At 44.7% G+C, this 18560-nt stretch overlaps 1 protein-coding gene across 7 annotated transcripts in view; it reads left to right on the top strand.

Annotated features, from left to right (window-relative positions):
- ELF1 (E74 like ETS transcription factor 1) overlaps positions 1-18560 on the top strand; it is a 107555-nt gene that overhangs the window by 46429 nt on the left and 42566 nt on the right. The window contains exon 1 of one of the 7 annotated variants that reach the window (XM_066581519.1): positions 11031-11160. The exons of the other annotated variants lie outside the window; for them this stretch is intronic. The gene's annotated coding sequence lies outside the window, so the exon portion shown is untranslated. Of the gene's footprint in view, positions 1-11030; positions 11161-18560 lie in introns of those variants that run through there. 7 annotated transcript variants of the gene reach the window in all.

Raw genomic sequence — 18560 nt, 5'->3', positions numbered from 1 at the left:
GTACACACTCGTGGGGAGCTGCGCTCCTGGCCAGGGCCCACCATCAGATTCACCGGTTCCCTTGTGGGCCAGTCTGAGCCTGGATGAAGGTGGCACCCAGACAGAAGCCTGGTCAGCTCCATAATAAAACAAATTTGTGTGCGTAATACGCAGTGTAATGAACCAATTGATTTCACTAGGTTCCTTCACATGCGCATTTGTGTACCAAAAGTCCCCATAGAGGTATAGGAATGCGCATGCGATACATTAGGAGATGCGTGAAACACTGTAACGACACCGGAAAGAACGCATCTATAACTTATTGGACTAATTAGCCATTTTAATGGCTAGGAGCATTGGTGCATTCCCCCCCCCCCCCCCCCCCCCCCCCCCCCCCCCCCCCCCCCCACACGCAAAAATATGCTGATTCACGCACAAGAGCATGGTGGTCATGCATGTGCAAATACGCATGCGCCTGTGTGAAGCTGACCTAAAGCTGCAAGTTTTGGTCTTCTGTCTTCGTAGATTTCTGTTTGCTTCAACTATACTATTCTGTCCGTTAAAAATGCTGGAATCTAACAGAAACCTGCTGAAAGGGAGGCCAAAACCGGGCGCTTTTGTTTGTGTTCCTCTAAGGCCACCTGCACACTGCAGAGTCTGATTCCACACATGGAATTTCGGAGCGGCGTCCGCACGTACCTGTGCTGTGGATGGACCTGACAGCTCGCTGTCACAAGTGCTCAGTACAAATTTTTAAACCTTTTTTTTTTTTTTTTTCTGCGCCAATGCAGAATCCAGGGGGCCCATCTGCAATGTTCATTGCGGATAAGGCCGCAATTCAGACAGCTCCCATTGACTTCAGTGGAATCCGTAGAGAAATGGAGCATGTTCAATTTTTTTTTTCCCCTCTGCTTGCAGCAACCACAATGGTTTCCGCAGGTGTGGAGGAAGAATCGATTTCGCTGTGGATTCCGCAGCAAATATCCGCCCATATGCAGGCGGCCTAATAGCAGACTATAGGGCTGTCCAGGGTTCTGTTTGTCTATCCTCATGGAACCCTGGGAAGGAACCCCCAAATGAGGTTCCAACAGTGTCCTAAAGTAGCCCCAGATATAAAGCTTGTGGAACTGTGACAATGTTATGCTATGAATGACTATTCCAATATTTTACTGACCAGCCTTCATCAACTTTTATTTCGTATACTCTTATGGCAAAGCACTTTTTAAAATTTTTTTTATTTTTAATAGAGCTTAAAGCCAATTTGACAAGTAGCAATTTTTCAAACCATCAATGAAAAATGAGTGCTTCAAAAAGTTTTTAAAAGTTTCTGATGGACCGCATGGCACTTGCCTATAAGTTAGTAGGCCAGTAAAGGCGATATGTACATTTCAGACCTAGAATATTGGAAAAAGGTGGCTGTTTACCTATGGAAAATCTGTGAATTAGAATGTGCAGGGTGATCAGAACTCCATATAAATTAGTGTGTATACTCCGTGGTGTATGCAGTTTAGATTTCTCGAAGAAAAAAAAAAACTAGTACTATTGTTGCCACCAGGGGAATATGTGGCGCTGTATGTGAATGGCATACAGGTAGGTTTTTCCAACATGACAAATCACCGAGCCATCGTACTGGAAATCTAATCCTTTCTCAACCCACAGTGGATGGTTCATGGCCAATCATTGTAATGTGCTCCCATAACTTACACTTCAACAGCGCCAAATATTCACCTGGTGGCAACATTCAATACTATATGTATTCTTTGTGAAATCTACACCCCATACCTCACTGAGTATACACACCAACATTTATTGAGTTTTGTCCCTGTTTTTCCACTATAGACCTCTGAACACCTCTAGTTTAATTCTGATCCCCCTGTATAACAGTGTTGGGATTACCAGTGCATGTGGCCAGCTCGCTGTAATGCCTAATGCTGATCATAATATGGCTGTAACTTTTTTTTTTTTTGATTCCACATCTCTATTTCGTTTTGTTTCATTGGTGCCCTTTATGCCATTGTGTGAGATAATGCCATTAAAATCAGTTGCACTTCTAAGTAAGCTCTACACCAATTGGAGCATCTCGGATAACAAAGTGGTAAAGGACCCGCACCAGTGTTGTCTCCTAGCTCGATTCCATGGGATTTCAGATGGTAAAACAGTTACTCCACTACTCTGAAAGGGGAACTCAAACTTTTTTTTTTTTTTGTAGGCAAAGGGAATTTATTGGATTACAAAGAGATGAGATGATTTTTGTAACTTCTTTTAGTAGATTTGTATTATTTTGCTCATTGCTGAGATATGATTGCTGGAAGTTGCAGGTCCAAGTGTTGCACTACTGATATTTTAATGACATTTCCTGTTCTGATGTGTCGGAAGGACAACTTCACACTAGGCTTGTAGACTTTCACACACGATGTTTTCCTCTCTGCCCACATGGTGAAATTGAAATTACATTAATAGACTTGTTCTGAGTTTGTTGAGAAGCACTGGTCATGTGAAGAGTATTGCTGGCAGCAAGTAGCTTGTCCATTGGAAACTTGTACTGAAACGAGTTTGCGTAGTATTATAAGAGCTTGACGGATGAGCCTGCCTAGGAATAGGCATTGGATAGCTGTTGGACATCTGTTGTTCGAGCAACGACTGCCTGAGCTGATTGCCCTTTAAACCTGCATGCTTGGGTAAGGGGGACGAAGCGGTGCCTGGCCGCTGCATCTCCCAGGCCAAAACTGGTTGTTTTTTACCATACCTCAATGGACTGTTGGGCTGTCTCTCATATATTAGATAATCAGCTCATCTCCCTGGAATCCGGTAATTTGCCAATCTTTGATCTAGTGTATTTGGCTAAACATAAAGTCATGATACTCAAATTGCACACAGCCTTTCCTTTTCCTCTGTTACAGTCAAGGCAATAATGACTCAACATCAGGCATTTCCATTGATTTCTGTGGAGTGTGATCCTCACATGACGGTGTCCGATGATAAGAGCTGAAGATTCCCTGAATCACACATACTACACATTGCTGTGTATTTAGAAGGAATGCCCCCTGTAGGCAGTTTTCACACTGACCTTCATTTTTAATGGTGATCTTTGAATAATGGGATGTTTTGCATATTTCATTGGGATAATATTTAATCGGCACTGCCTATGTGTGCTCTTTGTATGAAGTACAATGTCCCAAGTTCTTGTATCCCTGAAGGCGGTGTTCACGTCCGCATCAGATGTTCCGTACGGAACCGCAGCCTTTACTTTCTGTGAAAACCTCAGACAAAGTAGTTCAGCATGCATTCAGTAAAATGCTTGATAGCCGGACAGTAACCTAATGGGCCCCATGGTAGTCTGTGATGTTCACTTGCTTCTGTCATGAGACTGATTTGGTCAGCCTGGGGATTCTGTTTTCTTGCCCTCATAATTGCGCTATTGATTCAGTTCAAGTGTGAATGAGCCCTTACAGATAAAACCTCTATAGCACTTATTCTATATCTATAGCACTTATTCAACCAGGAATGAAAGGGCGGAGTACATAGAAGTTATATTTATCCACTTACGATGCTACCTTTAATTTATAAGGGTTGTCCAGTTACTGGACATCATCCCTTCAATAGTGCTGACAGTAGTAAAATAATAAGTACTTACCCCTCCTCCAATCATTCTCCTGGCATCGTCACTCACATCTTGCATGATGTGATGCCAGGAGAGCCAAACGGTGACACTGCAGCGATCACCTGACTTGGGCCGGGCTCACAGGAACAGGTCAGATTCCGCATGTGAGAGGCTCACTGCATGTTCCGGCAGTGAGACCGGCCAGTGAGCTTCATACTTCCCTTAACTGTACTGCGGATGACTGTGTAGGCATGCAGGTGGTCATGCGCAGTGCAGGTTTTTTCCTTGCTTGCATTTCCCACGGCGTCGCTTAGCGTTGACGGCGGTACCCGCTGCCCATATATGTTAATTGCATATGGGCTGCAGGTAGGACACCTCCATTGACCAACCTCGAAAGGAGAAGAATATATTAACAGGGAAGTAGTAGTAGCACATGATCGAGCGTTGTGTAGAGTAAATATGGCCATAAACCTTAGATGTGCACCAGTAGAGCCTACCCATTTTGGCAAGACCAGCTGATCATTCATCTAATGTGCATGGGGCATACCAACTCTCCACTAACAGCAGATGTCGAGAGAAGATAAGGATCGGCAGTTGGATTTCAACTTGCCCGATTGTTACTTGGGAAGGTAAGGGTGTTGTCAGGCGGTGGCTTGTTCTCCGCTCCCCATTCAGAACACGTGCAGTTTAGCATGTGTATGAGGGTCGGAAGAGCTGGTTATTGACCGCTATCTAATGTATGGCCAGCCCAAGTAACAGCAACAGAAAGAACCAGTACTGCATGTACAGAATGATCATCTTGTTTTAGAGCTTTGCCTGCAGATTACTGGCTTTTGGCCACCAGATATTTAACTTAACGGCTAGCTAATCATCCATAGCCCTTTTAGATGCCCCTGCTATTTGGGGTATACAATTAATAGGGGAAGGAATACTTTGATCTCTTTTGTAGTTGAGTCTTTAGGGCTGGAGTTCATATAATGCATTGTCTGTGCATGCACTAAAGACCTGTTTCTTACAATAGGTTTTCCAAAAAAAAATACTTCTGGTCATCCATGTTGATCCGGTATACAGAAGACTGGCTTAGATTATAATTATGCTTGTTTTGCCTCATGGCAAAAGGCTAAAAAGTGAATTCAATAATCTTTTATTTCCAAAGACTTTACTAGGACACTGACATCTTGTTGCAGTTTTTCATACTCTTTCTCCCACCCCAGAATAATTAGTGAAGCCTGAAGAAATCAGAAGTAGAATTTGAAAACTTTTTGCTAGGACCACACTGCATACAACCACAAAACGCTGCATTGCTCTGTAGTGGAAGCAATGGAAGGCCTATATGTAAATTTGACTTAGGTTTGCCGACCCTATACTCATCCTCCGCTTTTGATTGTTTCCATTTTTTTTTTTTTGCCTATAAATATAGGATGAAAATGCATACTGGGCTTTAACGCTTTCACTGCCAAGGACATATGTAATGCATTATGCCTTTAAATATTTGCTGAGGCTAGAGGTGCAGCTTGGATCTTGGTATCAAGTTTATGGACCCGAATCTTACCGTAGTTTTCAGATGCTTTTTTTTAATAATCTATGCACAATTTTTAGGGATCAGCACTAATTGGCCTTCGGGGAGAAGAACGTAAAATATTCCTCATTCTGTGTTATCCGAATCAGAGCGTTATCAGAAGGGAAAAAGTTGCAAGTAACATCAAGTAGATGCTTTTACTGCCCTCTCTATCCCTGTAGAGCTTGTGTGGACTGCGGAGGGGGTTACAGAAACTCTTCTAGATCTCCCCTCTACGAAAGAGGTGAAAAAATGCAGTTGCACATCTAACCAGGCCGTTTGCCTGAACTGTAATTCTTATGTTTAGCGGCATCTGGATTGCCGAGACTTTTGATCTACTTGGTTGTGGTTAATATGTGAAGAGATCTACATGTAGACCTACGGTAGGTATAAGTGACATGTATGAACTCTGCACATCCTGAACTTGTAGTAGTAGGGTTTGTGTGTCTTGGGGTCTTTTTTTACATGACATTATAGATGCTGCAGCAATGATTAGCATAGGTTAAAGAGATCGGTGCCCATCTAACAAGCCATAACAAGGGCCGATTCAGACTCTTAAGTTAAATGTAAAAATTTAAAGTTGTCTACATCTTTTCTTAATGACAATAACTAAGTAATCATAGCAGTCATCACATCATTTTTCGTGCACTTTGCTAGAATTACATGTTATGCATTACTAAGCATAGGCTTACGTTTTACTATGACCTATGCATAATCCTGTTTATTTCATGGCATAACTGTTTTGTGCCAAAAAAAATGTATTACACTTGTTGGATCATTTTTTTTGCAGTTGCTCATTGGCTTCACAGCTGATTTTTATATTTTCTAGTGATTATTCATCACAAGTGAGAAGTTTCTCTGTATTGCCCCTAAAATGAAGTTTCCGCTTACAGCCACGATTAGATTTTATTTATTTTTTTTAAAATTCTGCTGTCGATGCCATAAGTGGAGTATGGGCACTAAGGATGAGCGAGTATACTCGCTAAGGCACTACTCGCTCGAGTAATGTGCCCTAGACGAGTATCTCCCTGCTCGTCCATAAAGATTCGGGGACCGCCGCGGCTGATAGATGAGTCGCGGCGGGAAGCAGGGGAGAGAGGGAGAGAGAGATCTCCCCTCCGTTCCTCCCCGCCCCGCGGCGGCCCTCGAATCTTTAAGGACGAGCGGGGAGATACTCGTCTAAGGCACATTACTCGAACGAGTATACTCACTCATCCTTAATGGGCACCATTAATGGAAAGCTGTATTCTGTAAAAGGACTGTTTGCAAAGGTTACCCATTTGTGCCCATGGGCAGCACTGAACAAATAACTACAAGCTGTAAAAGCCAGTTAGATCACTGTAGGTCCAGAAGTACTCACAAGTGCATCAATGGTGATTCTATTAAAGAATGGCTTTATATTTTAGTAAGCGAAAGCCCTGACTGACTCGCCACTAATTCTCCAACTTCCCGGTATCGTAAAAACATGAAATTTGGCATGACCATGCTTTAGGTCCTAAATAGGAAACCTAAAGGAGTCGCAACTTGTTTATTCAATTCTAAATGCAAAAATGAGTGACCTCCTATGTAATGCACCTAATCTAATTCTCTAACTTCCCGGTGTCCTACAAACCCCTATGTAATGTAACTAATAACGCACATCTGTACCGCACAAACTTGAAATTTGGCACAACCATTTTTGAAGTCGTAAATACAGAGTTAGGGTGCGTTCACACGAGCGCATAAACGGTGCGTTTTTGCGCCCAATCGTATAAACATGACCATCTGAGGCATTGGTTTCCAATGTATTCGTTCGCACGGGCGATTTTACGGCGCGTAAAAACGACAACCCGAAAAAAACCGGAACATATGCGGCCGAAATACGCGCCAACGCATATTCGATGGCCCAAAAGATAGTTTGCAAAGTAGGAACAAACGATAATACGCTTTCTAGCTCTGGTCATGATCGCCGAAAAACGTTCTTTCCGGCGATTAAACGCTGCGCACGTGCGAACGTAAATACGCCTACGCTCGTGTGACCGCACCCTTAATCTGTGTGATTGACTCACAATCTGGTGGATTCAAGCAGTCTTTGTTTTAGAACTGCCATTCATCTTATTGGCCACCTGCAGCCGCTGTTGAATGGGGAAATGTTGATTGTATACAACTTCCCCGTTTAATTCAGCTGCTTGCTGGGATGTTTAGAGCAGCACCTATACTAATCAGGGAGCTGGACTCTGAAGGCAGTTGTCTCGGCCCCTTTAATGTAATAAAGGTTTGTATGAAGATTCAGAAGTCCCCTAAAAGTGCCTTTTTGCTATCGTATCACTCCAGCTTGAGAAGAAAATTTGCTTCCTCAATGAGGTTACATCTTCCCGTTTTTGTTGCACAAACCATTTTGGTTTCTGCTGTAAAGAAGACTTTAGAGACTTATATGGAAAGCAACCCTGCTATTTTCTCATTTTAGAGAACTTATTGATTTACTGTTGAAACCTGGTTCTTGAGTGTTTTTCTATAGCTGGTGTGATGCACCATGTACTGAATGAATGCAGCTTGTATAGCAAGTATGTATGTAATATATAGCATGCTAGGCATTTTCCCTAGCTCCAATAGAAATCCACACTTCATTCCCTGCCTCTCTACATTGTGGACACTGCCTGGCTTCTAATGCAAGTCAGGGACTCAACATTTTAGGACATGGCCTAAGGGTATCTTCAGCTGGCTTGAAGGATTTGGCTGGTTGCATGTTGGTAAGATACACAGGTGAAGAAGCACAGTCTTTATAACCTAAGGAAGCACTTATGGGCTAACCTAAAACAGAACAGACCATAAAGATGTGCTGCTGTAACTTTAAGAAGGTGCACCATCAGCAACTCTGCTCTTTAAGTGGTAGAGAGAAGATGATTCTGATTTGGAACCAGTTCTCTCGACCATGGTAGCCGGGGTGGCCAATCACATGAAAGCATATTTGTATGCAAAAATGCCTTAGCTTCCCCATGATTTGTGTCCTGCATGCATATGATTAAAAGAGCAATTTTAAATGTAATGTTGTAGCACTCCAGATTGAAGCTGAATTTTTGTTTGACCACTTTTTAACAATTTATCTGCCACCGTCTGGTTCTGATCGATGTGGACCTCTGCTCCTTTTGGATGGATACCACCACCCATACAAGCTGATCATAGAGTTGTGCTCTAGTCTTAGCACTACTACTTAAGGTTAGTAGTTGTGCTACCTGCTGAGCAGACAGGCTGAACCCATGATGAGACAAGGGCGTATCCCAGACTACATTACATAGATTAGGCGCTGTAGCTAAACTATATAGTCACAGCTCTATCCTAATAGAGACTAGCTAAATAGCAGCTAAGACACAAAATCAGAGGAAATATAAGTAGCAGGTAATACTCCCCTGTAGGTATTAATTTGGGGCCCTTTTACACGCGATGATAAATTGTCCAGATTTCAGCGATAAGGCCGCTCTCACACATCCATTCTTTTACCGCAACGTTTTGAGCACCGTGGTGATGGCGGTATAACACTCCCATTGATTTCAATGGGACCTCACAGACATGTGCTTTCCAGCGCCATGATATTTGGGCGATCAAAATCGCGATGTTTTGTCTAGTGCATGAGAGAACGACGATCATCCGTGTAAGCAGGCAGTCGTGCATCTGACCAGGTAAGAACACTAAATGCCCTTGGCTATTGCTGACTAAAGCGAAACAAGACTTGTACAACAACTACACTTCACACAATGACTTTGCAGTGACTTATGGATTTTTAACCTACTTTTAGGGCAGAAGTAAAAGCAGTCCTTAAAGGGGAACTGCTTGCAGAGACCAAAAGTGTTTAGTTTTTTTTTTCCTCCTTTCACATTGTCACCAATTTACTTGATCTGTTAAAATTGATAGATCAGCGGGGGGTATGACCACTGGAACTCCCACCAACCCTGAGAACTGGGGTCTGGTTGGTCTCCAGGGGAATGTAGTGGAGGTTACGCAGGCACCCCGCTGCTCCATGGATTTCCGTGAGCGCCGGAGATTGCAGAGGGGTATAAATGCCACACCATGGAGTGACTGCGTCTACACACGGCGGTTTGTGGATGTTCGTATGGTCACTTTTAGCATACTGTTCCTGAAGGTCTATGATCCTGATTTCTCCCATCTACAAATATTTTTACATTAGGACAACTGTAGGTGTTGACTGCCCTTAGTTGAATCATGTACATTATTGAAGTGTATAAAGGGCAAGCATCTTAAGGGTTCAGCGCAATTTGTATAGCAGATCTAATCACATTTGGCGCTCGTTCACACAGCTGTACATTTGGCCATGTGTTGTCTGGGTATTCCACAGATAGCATATGGACCCATAAAAGCCTATGAGGCTATTCGCATGGCCAATCTTTCACAGAGACCAATAGTTTGGGTGAAAAAAATCGTTCCATTTCCTCTTACAAGAATAGTACATACTATTTGCAGGGCCCATGGAGACAGGACAAGGAAGGCCGTCCGTCTGCTGACCGAAGCAAGTTTGCAACATACGCATACGACCATGTGAATCCGGCCTTACAGTAGAAAGTTCCAGGCGCCGGTTATAAGCTGAAAATTCCTATCAGACTTTTAATAGTTAAAGGGCTTTTGTGGGACTTCTACTATGAATGACCTATCCTTACGATAGGCCATCAATAGTTGATCGTTAGAGGTCCGCCACAGATCAGCAAGCCTACTATCACTGTGGACAGCGCTGCCAGCTGTCTGTATTTCAGTAGCCCAGGTTAGTACCTCAAACATAACTCCCATGGAATTCGCTAAAAGGTGTGCCTGTAGTACCCACGCAGGCCACTGCTATATTGACAGCGCTATTTGCTTCCAGCGCAATCTACACCGACAGTTCGCGTTACGATTAGCTGATTGTTGGGGATCGGGAGTAGTGGACCCCCACCGATTTAAATTATTGGTGACCTATCCTGGGCCTAGGTCATTAATTGTAAAAGTCACAGGTAAACCCTTTAGAGGGGTATCTGCATTTTAGGAAATGATGGCATGTCTACACAATATGCCATTAATGTGTGATAGATGCCAGAGCTGGGAACCTCGCGCCTCTCTCTACAATTGGAGGTCCTACTCTTGGGACTGCTGACTGCCATGTCCAAGCAGAGAATGAAGGATGGTTGTACACCTGCTGTATCCATTCACTTCTATGGGATTTACTAAAACAGTCAAGCATCAAAGACTTAGAGAAACAGAAGTGCTAATGCATTAGAATAGAAGTAAAAAACCTACAGTTGTCAAGAGGAAACCGGATGTGTTATTTATACTTCTTTCTGCAGGTTCATCTATACATAAGTGTGATAATCTACTATATAAAGCAGTTATCATTGGGGGACATCGAGCTGGTGGTGTTTTAGGGCAGCACACTATGTGAATTCTGTTCTGCGGTTTTATGGTCAGCTTGGCAGACACTTACTGCCGAAAGATGGTTTTTCAAAATGCTTTTTACTGAAGTTTTAACATCGCTAAGACAAATAATCATACCACCGCATTCTGCATTGGCACTGGGGACAATTGCAAGCTGTGACATGTGGCCTGTACTCTGCAGTAATAATAATGGTACAGTCCATGAGTTATAGCTTTATTATCAGCAATCATAAAGGGATTATTAAAAAAAAAAAGTAAATGAATATCTAAGGCTTTTGGTTTGATCACGGAAAGCACATGCTTGGTTTTGAATCTGTGTGGAAAGGGTTAATGATGAAGTCAACAGGTATAGGCACATCCAGGTATGTGATATGTTTGTTTTGCAAGGTGCTACAAATGCTGGCTCTGTGCAACCTGACACCAGGTAGGTTGGGCCAGCTTGCCTAGGAAAGGGAACAGCAATGTAAGAGAACTGGAATTTCAGGTCCTGGTCGGTAATAGCAGCCGGCCCTCCCAGGGCTGTGACTGGCGATTGCTGTCAGTTCCAAACTGAAAATAGGAGTAAGGATCAAAGATGGTTCTCAGCCCGTGATCTGCACAGTCTCCTTCAATGCGAATTTTGCACAAGGTAAGGATTCTGCTTCTTCATGTTGGTACAATTAATGATAGGCCTGACGATAATCCTCGCTCCGAACTGAAGGGTTCTTTTATACTATTCAGCAGAACTGAACTCCTCGTGTGTAACTATAGAGGCACTTAAGTTATGGATTCTTCAAGACACAGACATTTGTCTGTGTCCTGTAAAGGAAGCTCGTGACCTAGATATAAGATACTTGATTGTAGAGATAAATACAGCAGATTATGTCATTGCACTTGTCTTCGGAAGAGCAAATGTCTTTCCTTTTTCCGCATATCGCTAATACGCTGCAGGTCAGATACATCTGGGTTCTTGCAGAATAAAGCCGTCTGGAAGATGGCATTCTGTTCTTGGCATTTAAGCCATACTATAAAGTAGACTGGATGCACTAAAGGATGTCCATGAACAGACCGCAGGTTGTGCACCCCTGCTCAGCACTGCGCTCAGTTGATCACTGGCATATATTGTAGCCTATAGAAGATGTATAGCCTATATTGTAGCATGGCCAGACATTTGCTAGGAATAGGACTCCACTCCCCTTAATGGCAGATAAGAGCTGCTGTGGTCAGCAGTTTCATCTGTCTTTTGATGTCCTCCTTTTGACTGATTACCATGTCCCTCTTACTTTTCTAGTCTGTCCCTTTTCTGGTAATCATCAACCCCCTCCACTAATTCCCGGCGTTCTTGAGATCGAATCATGGTGCTTGTGAATTACCAGCTCTGTTAGACATTAGACATGTTGGTAGAGAAACCCTTGTGCTCTTGAGAAAATCTCTCTTCCCGTGCCAGACCAAGATGTAAAGAATTAAGCAACTCCACCAAACATGATGTCATAGCGTGCCGGTTGCTCAGCGTCTCATTGGTTGCAGTGTCCATCCATTCTAGGTCGTCTTTGGACTTTGGTATCTTCTGATTTTCTAAAAGTAATGTAGAAGCTCTACAGAGCATGCTTTCTATTTGGGTCTGTAAAAGTGCCCCCACCTATCCATAAGGGGGGCGATCAAGGTATATTATGCGCCGTATGGATACACTGCTACACATAGCAGCATAGCACAACTGCATTGTCCATATCCAGCTCCTACCTGAAGACCACTTGTCTAAATGCCACCACTAGCATACTTGTCTATGGTTTATGCTGGTAATCCTGGGACCACTTTCACTTACGTTTGTTTTGTTTTTCTTAATGTCCCTTTACACTATCCTTCCAAAAGTAATTGGATACCTCAGCAGGAATCAAAAGAATGTATTTATAAATTGATACTCCTTTTGGCCCTAATGACATCGGATACTCTCCATGACATACTTACCACGAACTGCTAATATATGTCAGCTGGTTTTTCGTGTCCTTCATCCTGCATACATCTGGCGAGTTACGTGGCCCAATTAACAGGCCCAAATGTTCACTTGCCTGATCATTGGGCTGTATAAAAGGGACAATGGTCAACCAACGAATGAGCGAATGCTTGTTCATCAGCTGATCAGGACTTCTTAGCAAGCATAGAAATGCTTGCTGGTTGGCTGCACAATCTCCAATATGATCTATGGGGGGGGTGAACGATCTCGGAAGCAATAAGTCCTCCCCATACCAGCAATTCTCAGCCTATGTTAAAAAAACCAAAAAGGAAATAAGCGCCGATCGCCATGCTTTGTTGATCGGTACACATTAAATCAGGTCGTAAATCAGCCCATGTAAAAAAATAATCTCTTAGGGAAAGAGTCTAAAGTGTCGGGCAGTTGTCTTCATTGTTCACACTCTGGTTATAAGCACGGATTCACAAATCTAATAATGGGGGATGGGAGTCTAATAAGCCTCCTGTACCAACTGGCCTCACCTGTTTCTTCACCACAGCGGTTGTATAGTTCTGGCGTGTCTTATTAGTGAAGAGCTGATCTAATACCGCCTGCAACGTGCCGTCATGTATTTATGCCATTTCTACTGGATTGTGACAAGGAGAGATTACTCCTTCAGCTTCTGCTTATTACATTCTGCTAGGTCACATTTTGTCCCTCTGATATGGCTACTCCCAGGGGATGGACAACTACCTATTAAGTAGACAGGAACATGATGTGAAGGAAATGGTGTGCAGTAGGGATGCACACATGCAGGTTGTAATATAGTAGCGTCTGCAGGGATGTCTCTGATTTACTGTGCCATCCCCTGCAAGATGAACGGTTTACCAGGGGTGCCCGGACCCACGGCGGCCGCATTATGAAAGTGAGTATCTACTAGAAGACCTTCTCTTTAGAAATGATGCATTCTGTCCATGAAATACCTTACTGGATTCTGCCTTTTAAACAGCCAGGTATAAAATGGGCTAGCCTAGCCACTTGCCTGTTCATGGGCGTAGCGATATCCCGCGGTAGATTTCTGCCTTGGGAGCCGCCGCGGGGGAGCAGGAGACAGCTGACAGTTCTCCACACTGAGCCTATCTGACAGGCTCACTGCGGAGAATCGTGGCAAATCGCAGCATCCTGCGATTTGCCGCCTGCGAGCGGAGAATCTCTATGGTTCTCCGCTTGTGGATAGGGGGGGGGGGGGGCTGTGCTTTCCATAACAAAGCGTTAACTGCGTTTCCTGCGGCCGGATTATCGCTGCGGGGGATGCATTGAAAATTCGCCCGTGGACCGGCAGCCTTATCCTGTTACTGGTCCCCCAAGTCAAGCAGCAGGTCCTGTTTGCAAATAACAAGCCATTTATTTGGCCAGCTAATTGGGTGGTATGAATGATTTCCTCCCCTCAGTGTTAAAGGGACAAATACTGGTTGGGATAGAAGACCCAAATAGGGTAGGATAGGTTTGCATTTGTTGCCTTTTATAATGTATCTTGGAAGATGTAATGTAGCCATAAATTATGCAAACATGTTGTACAAGCAGCTTCCGTTTCTGATGGACTCGAGCTGCCCGTGTATTACATGAAAGGCGATTCATCTGAATAGCCCCCATGTAATACTACTGCAACAGGGAACAGTCAGTTCTTCTGCAAAATCAGCTTTTTGCCCCTTTTGAGTACTGTAAGCTACAAGGTGCGGCCTCCATGAATTAAACTTGGTTTTTCCAACACATCCCACAGATACTCAACCTGAGATGGGAATATCTCAGGCCAAGTCGTCACCTTGGACTCATCGCCATGTACCTCACGGTACTGGTGTATCTTATCTCCACTGGAAGTATGGGGTTTGACAGCGCTAAGCTGGTGGGAATGCCCTGGTCAGGTCCCTAGCTCGCCATTGGCTGCATTGCTGTCCGGACGGGAATACATTTACATAGGAGGCCAAGGGGGAGACTGACTGGCTTACTGTCAACAGGCTGTCCGAACAGGAACAAAGACAGTGGAGAGATGACACTGCAGCTCCCAGAACAGGACAGACTGGCCGGCAGCGACACGTAAGGCAAGCTGACAGCGAAGCTGGGAGCCGACACACTTGCACCGCAGCTTGCAGGACAGGGCGGAGGCCGACGGGGAGACTGACCGACCGCGCCACCAAAACACACACTTGACAGGGCGCCGGCAGCAGAGATGGAAGGGTGTCACATCCATGATAGGGCAGCGGGGAACAGGTGAGCACAGATGGATGCTCTGTTGCCAGTGAGTGTGACAGCGGCCTACGGAGCGCTCATCTCGGAGAGTCAATGTCACACTGGGAGCCGTGCTTCGGGGAGAGTCATAGCGAGCCTGCAAACAAAGCCGCAGCACATGCCTCACAGCAGAAGATGGCTGTAGCGCGGACACTCACACCAGGAACAGTGCCTTCGTCAGTAGGTCGGAAGCGCCTGCGGCGTCGGCATTGCACCAACACACGGACACTAACCGGGTCAGGAGCAGGGATGGCAGCCCATGCAGTCAACTCACTGGCTACAACAGCCAATCAGCAGCAGTGGGTGTTACCTGGCTGTCAAGACGCCTAACCCTGGTCTCCACCTGTATTTTTGGTGGAAACATGATACACCAGTATCGTACCTCACACCAATCCTGAGCAATTTTTGCAGTGTAGCAGGACGCACTATCCTGAGGAAACATAGGTGCATGGTCTACAGTAATGTTAAGGTGGGTGGTACATGTCAAAGTAACATCCGCATGAATGCCAGGACCCAAGGCTTCCCAACAGAACACTTCCCATAGTATCGTACGGCCTCCATTGGCTTGTCATTTTATCATAGAGCATCCTGGGGCTATTTCCTCCCCAGGTAAGTAACACACATGCCACCTGTCTGTCTACATGGTGTAATAGAAGGTGTAATTCATCAGACCCAGGTCATCATCTTCCATTGTTCCATGGTCCAGTTCTGATGCTCACGTGCCCGTTGTAGGCACTTTCAGTGGTGGACGTGGGTCGACATAAGCACTGACTGATCTGCAGCTATGGTGCCCCATACTCGGCAAACTATGATATCCTGTGTGGTTTAGCCCTGTTCCACCATAACCAGCAGTAACGGTTTTCTGCAATTTGTACTACAGCAGCTCTTGTGTGCGATAAGACCAGATCACTCTGCACACACATCAGTGAGCCTTGGCTGTCCATGACTATCACCAGTTATCCTTTCTTGGACTACTTTTGGTAGTACTAACCACTGTTTGCCGAGAACACCCCACAAGACCTGCTGTTTAGCCAACACCGTTTGGTCCTCGTCAGTCGCTCACATCTGGGGGCTCTGGCTGTAATGAGGCTATGATTACTTGCATGTTTTATTTATAGACCATAAGGTGGTCATACATACAAAATAAGTGTCAAGAGGCAGCCCGAGGCACGCCTGCGTTAGGGTCAGTTTAGGGTTACATTTTTGGAAGAGAGAAACTGAAATAGAATTGTAAAAAAGCAGATCTGTTCGGTTTCCGTTTTATTGATTTTTTTTTTTTTTTTTTTAATTTTTTTTTTTTTTGGCAAATCTCGTTACTTTGCTGCTACTGTAAATGCATCAGACTTCCATGCACCCAGGCTAAGTCCTCATGCCCACGGGCAGATTGGATTCCGCATGTGGGAGCCCATAGCGGAATCCTGCCGGCGACCGCACGTACCTGTCTGGGCCTTCTTTTTTCTGTACTGGGGATGTGTGCGGAAGTGCTGGCCGGCGCACAGTACAGTTGTCTCTGTTTTTTAAACTGCTTTCCTGCAGAATCTGCGTCCCCTCCGCAATGCGATTGGGGACGGGCCACGGATCGGATTGCTTCCATTGACTTTGTGGGAACCGCACTGAAATGGAGCATACTGCAATTTTGTTTTCTGGACCAGAAGACCCACAAAACACACCTGCATGCTTTAGTGCTGGTGCCGTGCGCCCATGCTTCCCTATGGGCAGCTTGAATTGCAGATCTTCTATCGACATTGGGCCTAAATCATGAGGAGCCACAAAGAAAAGCCCATGAATGGCATCCATCCTGCCATCTCCGCAGCCACACTGGCTATAATTGAAGTCTTTTTCATGTTGTGCGTTGGTAGAAATGATTAGGTAAAAGGCTGCCAGACGACAGTGTAGAGGAGTAATTACATTACAAGCGACGGTTATGGAGATTAATGAAGGTTTTACTGTGAATGTTCGCTGGCGAGTTCACCCAGCGTGCCCTCCTGAAGGGTGTGGCTAACATCAGAGGAGTCTTGCGCTTTTATTGCCGACAGCTTGCAGATGGTTGATATGTGAAACATATTTTGAGCGTTGTTTATGTGCTCATATAGTAATTGCTCGGTTTCTTTTCATTCTCAACATTTTCATGCTGTCCTCACGCTTGTAATATGTTAGTTCTGACATAACAGGATGAAAATGGCGCTGTAGCATTTGGGTGGCATTAAAGGAGCTATTCGCTATGGTCTAACGTTACATTTGGGCATCTTTCTATATAGTAAAAGTTCTGAACTGGCGGGCCATATGATGATGATGTGCCCGCTGGCACGGGGGGTTGGGGAATATAGCTGCCATTGGGATTGTTTGTTTTTCCTGATACTCATTTACTGGCCATGAAAACTTAGGTCTAATGAGCGCCGAAGAGTGAACGGTGGGCAGCAGCTTGCTGTGCACTTTAATAGCTGCCGAGCACATACTTTTAGTAAACCCAGTTATAAAAATTTGTAGTGTTTTTGTTTTATGACCGTTCGCACAAATACATGCCAAGAAAAAAATTAAAATTCAAAGGTCTCCCTAGCTTTTAAAGCGCCCTCCAGTTTCAGTTCTATCCCGGGGAAGGAGGGTTTATTATCTGCAGTATTGTAATACTCTATTGCCCCTCCGATCCGCAGGTTTCGAGGACTTTTTTTGGTAGCTCAAAATGGCTTACAGCAATTCTTTAGCTACCGAATACACACTGTGCAGTGCTCTCAGATTGGCCATTGCTGATCATGTGAGAAGGTGTTGGAATACCCCTTCCTCTCCAGTCCCAAGACAGTTTTGCCCCAAAACCAGTGGGATGCTTTAAATGTTGGCCGAAAGGGGCATCAGACAATTATATATTGTACAGTAGGGTTCCTTTTTCGTTACAGGAGCAGGAATATGGCCGGCTGCACACAACCGGGTCCGATTCAGCATGCGGGAGCCCGCAACGGAATCCAACCCTGTGCCCGGCGTCAGCGTGTACCTCTCATTTCTTCCGCTTCTCTTTTGTACTGCGGATGGTCCACACTGGACAGACGGCTTCCATTTGACTTCAATGGAAGCCATCTACATGGATCGGCTCAAAAATAGAATATGCCGCGTTTCCCACCCCCTCCCCCTTTATTTCCGTTCATGTGCAAGAAAAAGCGTTTTTCCATAGCATGCTATGGTAGGTATTTGCTGCGGAACCCGGAGGTGGACCATCGCTCTGGATTCCGCGATCCAAGTCGAGTCATGTGCAGCCGGCCTACCTCACCCACTGGTCAAACGGATCCTTCTTATGACTGAGCCGAGCAGACCCCATAGCCAACAGGACCTATTCGGTTTCCATCCGGCATTTTACAGGACAAAATGGCGCTGATTGCAATGCTGCTATTTCATCTTATATTTTAGTGGTATCTATTGATGGAGGTTTCGAACAGAACATCCAATGCCGATGTGAACAAAACCTTAAAGGGAACCTGTCATGTTGAAAATGGCTGTCCAATATGTGGGCAGTAGGAGCGGCACAGATATATAGTCCAGGCATGGACCGTGGACAACTTCTTCAGCCAACATCCGTATCTGATAAATGCTTGATAGGTGCAGGTCAGAGCAGGGGATATGCCGTGAATGTTTAGTATGGGAATACCCATTCAACAAACTGATTACACTGCTTCGGGACTCTTTCTTGGTATCGGCGTTGCTCTGGAGATCAGGGCTGGAGTTGTACTACTTGGAGAAGTATCAGTCACTTGCATCGGTTGTTGAAGGATTCGGAAAGCTCTGTACTGTAAGTAGTTCTGTTTCTTGTAACTACATGGTTAATAACA

Source organism: Eleutherodactylus coqui, chromosome 1, assembly GCF_035609145.1.
Source record: "Eleutherodactylus coqui strain aEleCoq1 chromosome 1, aEleCoq1.hap1, whole genome shotgun sequence".
NCBI classification, from domain to species: Eukaryota; Metazoa; Chordata; class Amphibia; order Anura; family Eleutherodactylidae; genus Eleutherodactylus; species Eleutherodactylus coqui.
Note: the sequence above shows the minus strand (reverse complement) of the source record. Positions and strands in the feature narration are given on the sequence as shown.